We start from the raw sequence: 12,296 nt of genomic DNA, 5'->3' as shown, positions 1-12,296 counted from the left end.
ATAAATACGTTTGTGAAGCTTCTCTTCTGTGAAAACACCTGTACCACTGATCTCACAGTGTAAACCCTGTAAATCCTGTGAATCTCAGTAAACGCTCTTGCACTTGGTTTTACTAACTACAACTTGTGTGGCTTGAATTCCTGACAATCATATAGCCTATATATTTCTGCTAAAGAAAAAGCACACGTAGATAATGCAACGGCATTGTTCCGAAATAAAGGATGGTTATTTACTGCAGTAATGTTTTTTTTTTTATTATTATTTGGAAATGATTTTTTTTATAATTTTTTTTTTTATATTGTTTTGAAATTGTTTTGGACTGTTTTGGTTTGTGAATGGCGCTTGGTCTGTGGTCTGTGCAAGTTTCTCTTGTAAACAATGATGCGCTTCCTGCCTCCTCTTCCACGTGACGCGTGACCTTACCAACGAGCTTATGTCATCCCTCTCATGAGCGCGTCACAGAGATGTACGGAAGCGAACATTTGTAGTTAAAAAGTATCAAATCAAATCACTTTATTGTCACACAGCCATATACACAAGTGCAATGGTGTGTGAAATTCTTGGGTGCAGTTCCGATCAACATAGCAGTCGTGACAGTGATGAGACATATACCAATTTACAATAACATCAAATTAACACAACACAATTTAAACATCTGTTATACATAATTACACTCAACTTAAAACATCACATTAACACAACACAATTTAAGCATCTGTTATACACATAATTACACTCAACTTAAAACATCAAATTAACACAACACAATTTAAACATCTGTTATACATAATTACACTCAACAATATACAAATAATAACATACACTGTATACAATATGCTGTTTTTGTTTTTTTGTTTTTTACTATATAGATACTATATAGATACACATTATTCAATAAAAATTAAAAAATAAAAATATATAAAAAAGTGTATATATATATATATATATATATATATATATATATATATATATATATATATATATATATATATAGAATGTACAGTATTGTACTGTATTGACATTCAGGCTGTCGGTTGATAGTCAGTTGTTAAGAGAGACATAATATAATAACAGTAATATAATTTATGACAGTCCGGTGTGAGATAAAAGAGGAATAAAGTGCAGGGCTGATGTATTTTGATCGTGGGAGATCAAGAGTTCAGAAGTCTGATTGCTTGGGGGAAGAAGCTGTCATGGAGTCGGCTGGTGCGGGTCCTGATGCTGCGATACCGCCTACCTGATGGTAGCAGTGAGAACAGCCCATGGCTCGGGTGGCTGGAGTCTCTGATGATCCTCCAAGCTTTTTTCACACACCGCCTTGTATATATTTCCTGGAGGGAGGGAAGCTCACCTCCGATGATGTGTTTGGCAGTTCGCACCACCCTTTGCAGTGCTTTGCGGTTGTGGGCGGTGCTATTGCCGTACCAGGCGGAGATACAGCCAGTCAGGATGCTCTCCACAGTGCAGGTGTAGAACCGTGTAAGGATGTGGCGGTTCATTCCAAACTTCCTCAGCCGTCTCAGGAAGAAGAGGCGCTGATGAGCCTTCTTCACAACAACTTCAGTGTGGACGGACCATGTGAGTTCCTCTGTGATGTGGACACCCAGGAACTTGAAGCTGCTGACTCTCTCCACTGGTGCTCCATTGATGGTGATGGGACTGTGTTCTCTGTCTTTTCTTCTGAAGTCCACCACAAGCTCCTTTGTCTTACTGACGTTGAGGGAGAGGTTGTGCTCCTGACACCAGTGAGTCAGAGTGTGCACCTCCTCTCTGTAGGCTGTTTCATCATTGTCAGTGATCAGACCTACCACCGTTGTGTCATCAGCAAACTTAATGATGGCATTGGAGTTATGTGTTGCCACACAGTCATGTGTGTACAGGGAATACAGTAGTGGGCTGAGAACACAGCCCTGTGGGGCTCCAGTGTTGAGGGTCAGTGATGAGGAGATGTTGCTGCCTATTCTAACCACCTGCCGTCTGCTTGACAGGAAGTCCAGGATCCAGCTGCACAGCGAGCTGTTTAAGCCCAGAGCCCCGAGTTTCTCATCTAGCTTGGAGGGCACTATGGTGTTGAATGCTGAGCTGTAGTCTACAAACAACATTCTCACATAAGTGTTCTTTTTTTCCAGGTGGGAGAGAGCAGTGTGTATTGTAGATGCAATGGTATCATCAGTGGTGCGGTTGTTGCGGTATGCAAACTGCAGCGGGTCAAGATTGAGTGGCAATACAGAGCAGATGTAATCTCTGATTAGTCTCTCAAAACATTTGCTGATGATGGGGGTCAGAGCAACAGGACGCCAGTCATTTAAACACGTTATTTTTGATTGTTTTGGAACAGGCACAATGGTGGATGTTTTAAAGCATGTGGGGACTACAGACAAAGAGAGGGAAAGGTTGAAAATGTCCGTAAAAACACCAGCCAGCTGGTTCGCGCACGCTCTGATGACGCGGCCCGGAATGCCGTCTGGACCCGCGGCTTTGCGGATATTCACCCGTCGGAAGGATCGGGTTACATCCGCTACAGAGACAGAGAGTGAACTAACCTCTGTAGCTTCAGCCGCGGGAGCTCTCTCCGCGAGGGCGGTGTTATTTCCCTCGAAACGAGCATAAAAAGTATTTAGCTCATCCGGGAGAGAGGCAGCGGTGTTCATGGCGGAGTTTTTATTCCCTTTAAAGTCTGTGATGATGTTAATTCCCTGCCACATGCTTCTAGAGTTGGTGGTGTTAAACTGTCCTTCAATCTTGCTCCTGTACTGGCGTTTTGCTGTTTTGATAGTTTTTCGGAGGGCATAACTGGCTTGTTTATGCTCCTCCGCGTTCCTGGAATTAAAAGCGGAGGTCCGCACATTAAGTGCCGCGCGAACATCGCTATTGATCCACGGCTTCTGATTCGGATAGATTCGCACAGTTCTGGTCGGAATCACTTCCTCTACACACGTTCTGATGAAACACATTACGCTATCAGCGTAAAGCTCGATGTCGTCATCAGAGGTGGACCGGAACATCTCCCAGTCCGTGCGATCAAAACAGTCTTGTAGCGTAGAGTCTGATTGGTCCGACCAGCACTGGATCGTTCTGAGGGTGGGTGCTTCCTGTTTCAATTTCTGCCTGTAAGCGGGCAGAAGCAGAATGGAAGAGTGGTCCGATTTGCCAAATGGTGGGCGGGGGAGGGATTTGTAGCCATCCCGGAACGGAGAGTAGCAATGGTCCAAAACCCGGTCCCCTCGTGTGTTGAAACTAATGTGCTGGTGATATTTTGGTGCGACTGATTTTAAACTGGCTTTATTAAAGTCCCCGGTCACAATGAACGCGGCCTCAGGGTGCGCGGTTTCCTGCTCACTTATACTCCCATACAGTTCCTTGAGTGCCCGGTCTGTGTCGGCTTGTGGGGGAATGTACACAGCAGTGATAATGACCGCTGTGAATTCCCTCGGTAGCCAAAATGGTCGACACAGAAGCATAAGAAATTCCAGATCAGGAGAACAGAAAGACTTGATGGAATGTACGTTCCTCTGATCACACCAGGATTTGTTGATCATAAAACATACACCACCTCCTCTAGTTTTACCTGAGAGGTCTTTCGCTCTGTCCGCTCGGAGCATGGAGAACCCCGCGGGTTCAATGGCTGAGTCTGGAATCTCCGCAGACATCCAAGTTTCCGTAAGGCAGATAATGCAGCAGTCCCTTGTATCTCGTTGGAAAGAGATCCGCGCTTTCAGCTCACAGAGCTTGTTATCCAGAGACTGAACATTTGCCAGTAGAATAGTGGGTAGCGGGGGTCGATTTGCGCGGCGTCTTACTCTGATGAGAACGCCGGCTCTGCTTCCCCTTTTCCTCCTGCGTTTCCGCGGCCGTGCTGCCCAGACAAAGGGCTCCGCTTGCGTGTTTGTAAACAGCGGGTCGGCATTGAGGAATGTGAAGTCCAGTTTTCGGTGTGTACAAGTATACAAGTATTGTTAAATTTTTAATTCTGTTTTGATGAAGAAAGAAACTCAGATACATCTTGGATAGCCTGAGGTTGAGTAAATTATAAGCAAATTTTCATTTTTGGGTGAACTATTCCTTTAAACTTCCCCACCCCCACACAACTCTAATGTATGATGGAAGTGAAGTTAGGTCAGTTTAGCAGTTTAGAAAATGTATATTGGGATTTAACAGCATAATACTTGTAGCTACCTTAAAGTGACTGATTGTTACATAGCCATAGCCTATATGTTCATTGTAATGTTACCATATTAGTTTTTGTAAAACTTGATTAAACCTTTCCAACAATTAATTCCAATAAAAAAAATTTTTTTCTTACTATACAATATTCATACATAAGCCTCTGAAATTACAACTAAACTTTACCTGAATCTGTGATTGCATCAATCTCTGAAAATGTTGTCTTCTCAGGTGCAAAAATCATTTAAATAATTCCACAAAATGACATCAGCCGTCAGCATGCTTCAAGTGATCAAGGACTTAGGGTGTTCCAGTTTAACCCATTGCACGAGTGCCTTCAGTAGTGGGCACTTGCAGAACTTAAGTAATGACGTACATACGAGTCCATGAGACGGAGGGAAGTAAGCGAGGGAAGGGGAACATTTTTTGAAGTGGAACGCACCTAAGACGGAAGTATCAAGCACCACAAAACAACGAGGTTGCTTCAGCAATTGTGTTTTTCATCTCACATATTTTTTTATGACACTACTGGTTAACTTTACAGTGGGACCACACAGTGGACATTTTGCCTTGGAACTGTCGCGACATGTGAGGAACCAAGCAAAATAAATTTTTTATGAGATTTGTTTAGATTGAATTAAATACACAATCAAGACATTGAATTAGTTTAAAGATAGCCTCTGCAGATCCATCTTCATCTCAAGGCAAGTATAATGGATTGTTTTGAAATCGATTTTCTCTATTGTTCTACCAGTATGCTGTTATTGTTGATGCTTTTGATTTGTGTGCGTGTGTGTGTGGCATGTGATTGTCATTCTCTGTGATACATCTTCATCTTTGGAAATACACCACCACATTTTACAATTAAGAAAAGTTACAGCAAATTCATGGCAGATGTCACTAAATTCAGTCATGATAAAGTGACTGAGACATACACATAGGAAAGCACAAACTAAAACAAACACCACATGAAAGTCACATCCCAATGGAAAAAGACGGGTAACTGCTTCCTCCTGCTGCTGCCTCAGTTAATTTTTTGTCTCCAGACTCATCCCTTGCCCTCCTCAAAGCAAATGGTTATCTTTTTATCTGGCCAACAAACAGTATATCAAACCACAGCGCTGAGGATGGATTCAAAGACACATTACTGCTGTAAAAGACAGTAGGACACTGCAAGGATGAAATATTATTCTTCCAGCCATTTCCCTAAACCATATGTCTGCATCCGAGTGTGAAAACTGCAAGGAATTGTAAAACAAATCTGTGCAATCTGCTTAATGTTTTCATGAGCAAAATCATTAGGGATGAATTGAGGCCACCTGCTATTTTTCAATGTAAATGTTTGGAGACTCCCTCTCCTTGACTAATTTATTTGCACATTCATTATTGAGACCCTCAGTGGACCAGAACCAGAAATTGATGGAAGTGGGAAATTAAAACAGCTGCAAATATTGAAATAATATTAATGAAGACGACAAAGGCAGGGATTGGCCTGGTGTATAATATTAGATCTTTGCAGAAGGTAAATGCCTGTAACTAAGCATCATTTTATGTCCTCTAAAATTCCAGCAAATCTTTTCCTAATCCATGAGATGTAAACAGGCCTCCACAGTCTAGGCATCATTGGACTTGGAAGTAAATGGGGATGAAAGCTGAAATAAAAAGGGCTTACAGGTTTGACTTGCCACATGGATCTAATACACTGTCACCATGAGCAACATCCATTTCCAGTAACGCTCTCACATGCTCATTCCTCTTTGATCCAATTACTGTAATGAATATTTAATTTGGATTACTTATTGTTTTTGTAGTAGGATGTCACACTCTATATCTGATGTTTAAGCTTCTTTAATGTATTATTCTGTATTTTGAAGGTCTCTTTATGATGGAAGTAGTGGGCTTCTTAACAGTCTATGTTCTGATGAGAGATAGGGAGGCACAGTGTGTGTGTATGTGATGAAGAAAAGGAGGGTGGGGGGTACTGATAGTTGTCGCTCAAGGCCTTTCTTCTCTGTGAGCCTCTGAAGGCAGAGGCCCTTTGGAGAGGAGAATTCACAGGAGAATAACCATTCAAAGCCAAGGAGCGCCATGATGGTCTTCCACCAGATTCAGAGATGTTTGAAAAGTTCACACAAACTGTGATGCTGCCATTGGGAAACGATTTTAACACACACAACGCTCTGGTGTGCTTCAATCTGCGACTCAATAAGTTTATCATAAAGAGGAGGGCAGGAGAGAAAGAAAAAGAGGCAGAGAGGTACAGGGGTGGGGAGAGACAGAGAGAAAGTAAGAAAACGGCAGGAGGGGAGGGAGAGAGAGAGAAGGAAAAAGTATGAGAAGCATAAAAAGAGAGATTAGAAGAAAAGGCAAACTGTGACCTCAGCAACACTTACTATAAAAGCCTCTCACTGTCATTCCGTTTGAAATCTCTTTTAACTTAAATAATCGCAACGCCAAAGGGAAAGTTGCATATCACATGCTTCCCTTTAACATGCAAGTCTCTCTGCCAAGAGATGTGTCCTTATATGGAAAATTTTTTTCCTTTACTTCCACATCACAGATAATAGCCCACAAAATCTTTTATTGTAGATTTAAGGTGAAAACAGGTCATTATTCCCTCAGATTCTCTCATTATTCGTTCCATATCAGGAAATACAAGTTTCTGAAATAAGTGATCTTTATTACATAGTATAATAATGTAATTACAATGTAACAATGTAACCTGTTTGTTACCGAAGAAGATATGATTGTTTTCGTTGAATTTGAACTATTGTTGAGCTCCTTGGTGAGCTCTAGATAAAGTACATCTCTAAATTATATCCCATGGTCGAAAATATAAGGTTCCTGCATTCGATTTCCACTTCTACAGGCAAAATTCATGGTTGTCATGCAACAAGGTGGAAGGTTTTGATAAATGTCTACACTATAGTCCAGATACCTGCAGTTAAGGCAGATTAATGACCAGCCATGACTTCCTATTTAGCTCTGTCGGACATCCCACATTGTGCATGCAATTTCTCTCTCTCTAAAGTCCCTGGATTGCGATTGAATAGGTGTGGCTTTATTGTTCAAAGGAGCAAAAGAAATGTTCACAGGAGCAAATGAAATGTATAAAGCAGATGAGAAGCTTAGGTTCAGCGTAAGGCCTTAGTCAGTGTGCCGCTTGGTTCTGTGTATGGCAGCAGAAGGCAGGGGTCTGTTCATTCTGTCACCAGAGACATGAGTAACCAAAGCTTCAAAGTATCTTTGTAATCTGCCTGAACATCACAGACACCAGGAAGTGACTGTCTACCCTATGCACTGTCCCCGCCAAGAGCGGCACATGCACACAAACACACTAATGAAACGGAGATAAAGGGATCATTCACACAGCAAGCACTGGCTGTACTGATAAAAACAGAGAAACAGACAGACAGAGAGAAAATGGAATATCAGCAGGGTTGTTCATTTATATCATTATTTCATGTCTTATAGAATGTTTCTTCGAGACTTCGCTAGTAGATAAACTGAGTATCCAGGATACCATTTGTATGTGCGTATGTGTTGTGCAAAATGGTATTTCATGCTTAAACAGAGATGAAGGTGGTTTAATTCAGAAATTACAGTGTCCAGTATTATTGGCTGTGTGGATTACTGCTATAGGGTCAAAAATGCCGCAACCTTCCTGTGTTCTGAAGTCTTTGATCTGACCATTTTTTTCTGCTGTTTGAGCTCTGGGGAGTGACTCTGATACTTTTATGGAATCCACATTTAAAGGATAATCAAGTGTTTGAATAATGTTTGGGTTGAAAACCATTTAATATCTCACAGGTCTGATGTACTGCTAGTCATAAAACCTGACAAAATTGATTGGCTCTATAACATGTAGTGTGTGCAAATGTCTTAATTTGTAAGGCTTTGATAAATCATTTAGATTTCATTACACACTCAAAAAAATAGCTCTTTGGCTGAACTTCACTGCATGTCGTACTGTGTATGGTTATGTATGTGACCAATAAAACTTGAAACTTTAAACTTGAACTTGATTCAGTCAGTGGTTCCACGTGTTTTAAATGAGTTTTCCTAACTAAAAATACTATGTAATCTCAACACAAACACTTTGTGTAGAAAGATATTAGTTAAATTGAGTAAATCCAACAAAATTAGACATGTCAATGTAACTCAAATAAATCTCTTTTGATGGTTGGAAGCACAAGCTCCACTCTTCACCATAATGGTAACCCCCAAAACTCCAACATAAAATAAACTCTTTTAAATCTCAACATAACAAAACATTAAACACTAACAAGTATCCCCCAAGTGTATTCATATTGCACAAAAACACATAAAATAGTAGTCCCAACTCAACTCGATTAAGTCAACTCCCATTTTACAAACTAGGGATCTGCATTTTCGAGTAATTTTGTAGTCGAATTCTCTAAACCACAAAACAAAACTAGTAATTGATTATTCGTAAATTAAAATGTAAGTTAAAAATAACAAGTATGACAAGTATGTTGGAAAAAATTAAATGAACCATATGCATTAATAATAATAATAATAAATAAAATAAAAAAAAGTAAAAAACATTTGCACTAACCCTTAGAATCTTAGAATCATAGAAATCAATGCTGATGTCATTAGGGTATGCACATATAAAAACTCTTGAGTCTACATAAAGGCCATCACATTAAAAAAAACAAGTGGTGAACGTTTGCTTTTTATAAAAATGTGCTTTGCCAGTGTTAAGAGATTTAATGCACATACACATACTGGCCTGATAAGCTTCTGAGCTTCTCTTACCATTTCACAGTATCTTTCCATCATAAATGCAGATCCTTGTCCTTTGGTTTGCATGACTCTAAAGCAAGAATCAAATATCAATAGAGTAGGATCAAAAAAGAATAAATATATTACAAGTATTGCTAGTGCTAAACTTAGCTTTGATTTCAAAAGCAAAGACACCATCATACCTTCTTCTCTCATCCAACACCTCAATGACACACATCCACAGCACCTTCCAGTGGACTCAAATGTAACTGCGAGATTTGGTGAGAGATTCAGAGGGGCTCACGGCAGGCAAATGCACAAAGAAATATCCATTTGCGATATTCGAGTATTGTTAATAATAGTCAACTAGCTGGTGCAGAATGAGTACTTGATTACTCGTGCACATCCCTGTTACAAATTTAAATGGATAGAAAGCAACGAAATCAAGTTGTCACAAAATGTTCTAGAATTGTGTTGCTTTAGTTTACTACAAGCAGCAAAACCCCTTTTTTGAGTGCAGAAAACACTTGCATTGAAATAGTTTGGATGTAGACGTTCACGTCTGGACATAGGGCAGGATGTAACTTTAATGGTAACTGCACTGTAAAAAGTGTTAACTTGCCATTGTTATCTAAAGGAGCTATTTCTAGCTGACCTGTAAAAGTTTAATTAACCAAGTAAACAATAATAATGAAAGGTATAGTGTAATTTCATTAGAGGCCTGAAAAAATATACTTATTCTTTAAGCTGCAATTTAAAAACAGCATAAAGACAACAAGATAAAATCTCAAAAATATTAACATTTACAGATGTCTACGCAGACCAATTTTGAGCATTTCTTCGATTTACCACATTTAATTATTATACACCCAACTATCCATTCTCTCTAATAACCCTTCAGATAGTGAGCAATGTTCAGCAGAGAATTGCGAAATTACTTTCCCAACCTGTTTCCTTGTGGCTGTCAGTCAACTGGAGTCAGGAGACTTGTTAACGGCAAGTAGACATTCTACAGGAAGTATACAGGGGGGCTGATTTCCCTTGAGCATCTGACAGATAACTGGACCCAGAGCAGTCTGTCAAACACCTTCATGCCTGCTTTCATTGTGTGGGATTTTGAGTGTAGATACATTCTAAAAGCCAGTTCCCCTAAAAGGAATCATGTACTTGTTTAAATAAGTGAACACCATGCAGTACCAGGTGCCTAGAGAAGCTCTAAAATTGTTTCTGCATTTTAAGATTAAAAATTTAGGGATCCCAGCCAAAGGGAATATTTCTTCTTCTTGGCATTGCATGAGAGGGTTGCCAGAGATGGCAAAATAGCAAAAAGGCAATAAGAATTTCCAGACCCTGCAGAATTTTCTTTAATACTTTATTAATGACCATATGGCTGGTACAGTCAAGTTACAAATCAGCAGACCACAATGCAGTGTTATAGTAAGCATAACCCAGCATGCAAATAATCTAATACAACAGGCTTTAATCTTTGAGAGCAGTCAGGTGAAAAAAGATACTAATTGTGCCTTTAAAACAGAACAAGCAGAGAGGTTTCATTTCATATCATTCATGTTCTTGGGCTGTGTGACATCATTAGTGTGCAAAGTGCACAGGAATCAAACTACACTAAAAAGGTGTACAAAATGCTACATATAAACTGATCAAACTAAGAATCAAACTCAAAATGTCTTCAAATGTTTTATATTTAAAAATTAGAATTTAAATGTTAACAATTTCATGCTTGACAATTAAAAATATATATATTTATTAAAACAGAGAGAAAGCATTATGAACGTCAAATTTCTGCTTTTAAACTCTCTGGTGCTTTTGCCCCATATACTTCCATTGTAAGTTTACCCAATTTATTTCATGTATTTTTACAAACTGGGGGATTATAAAATTGTGTTTCTTTCTTTCTTTCTTTCTTTCTCTTTCTTTCTTTCTTTCTATCTGTCTGTCTGTCTGTCTGTCTGTCTGTCTCTTTCTTTTTGTCTGTCTTTCTGTCTGTCTGTCTTTCTTTCATTCTTTCATTCTGTCTGTCTGTCTCTTTCTTTCTTTTTGTCTGTCTTTCTGTCTTTCATTCTTTCTCTCTGTCTCTTTCTTTTTTCTTTCTTTTTGTCTTTCTTCTTCTTTCTTTTTGTCTTTCTTTCTTTCTTTGATTCTGTTTGTCTGTCTCTTTCTTTCTTTGTGTCTGTCTGAGAGTTTAACCTCATCTGACTTAATCCCACTTTCAAATTAGAATTAAAGATGAAGGCTTCCAAAAGTGACTTAGTGTGTTTTTATTTTAATTACACAGTAATCAACTCCCTACAGCAAATTCATCTAACATAATTATAGTGAATTCACTCGACTCCTGCCGATCTAAATCTGTGTGTAACTGGCCACTAGCCAGTCACTGGCTGTAATGCAGAAAAAGCAGCTATTCTGTAGGTGTCAGCTGACATTTTCAGTTATAGAAACAGAAGGTCTCGGAACTCCCCTCATTCCTGGGGAGCAGTAACAGCCATTCCAGAGTTGTGTAATTAGCTGGAGTTTAATTAAAGAGTGATTTGAAACTGGGAGGCTGAGAGGCACAATAAAGCTGCTTATAAAAAAGAAATTAAATGGTTTACAAGCTGTGTGTTATCCTTCAAGGCAGTTTTGAAATTACAGAAACTTTTTTACAAAGGTTTCTAGTTTAATGTTCTGTGGTATTCACGTCTGTGTAATTTTGTCAAAATAAAAGAAATTAGGTTTCATCAAAAACACACAACAGATTAAATATATTGTTGCCACTAATTTTGATATTGAAGCTAAAATTTACAAATGATTTTTGTGATTATATTAAGACAACATGAGCAAGGCAATTAACAATTTATTAAGCACAACAGTTTAGAGTACACTTGCAAAAAGCTTTCCCCATACTTTACACATATTTATTCATTCTATTATTGGAACTGTGGTTTTACAGTCCCACCCCAGGACTTCAGGAATCATAACACATTTGGGAACACAGGGACTGTTTACTGTGTAAACCCACTTCATAATGTACACTGTTACTCATGTGAGATAATTGCATAATTCCAGTATATACAACCTAAATCTGAGAGTTATTAGGGCAGAATTTATATCCGGAAGAACAACCTCACCTCAACCTACATTTCCCATGTAACTTTCCAAAAATGGAGGCAGGTAGGAAATTTAACATATCTCCTAAAGGTAGATATTCATTATATTTTCTGTCTCTGTGTTCAAGCAATTGGCTGCAGTCCCTCTGTTTCCTGTCAAATGAAGTGCCCCTGTCATCGCTGCTTCCACAGCACATCACAGAAACACCGGGTTAGGTTATATTTTAAGGAGCGTCTCACTCCTGTGCCAACAACTTTACTTATTTTGGAATGGATCAC

Source organism: Myxocyprinus asiaticus, chromosome 2, assembly GCF_019703515.2.
Source record: "Myxocyprinus asiaticus isolate MX2 ecotype Aquarium Trade chromosome 2, UBuf_Myxa_2, whole genome shotgun sequence".
NCBI lineage: Eukaryota > Metazoa > Chordata > Actinopteri > Cypriniformes > Catostomidae > Myxocyprinus > Myxocyprinus asiaticus.
This window is presented reverse-complemented; position numbering follows the sequence as displayed.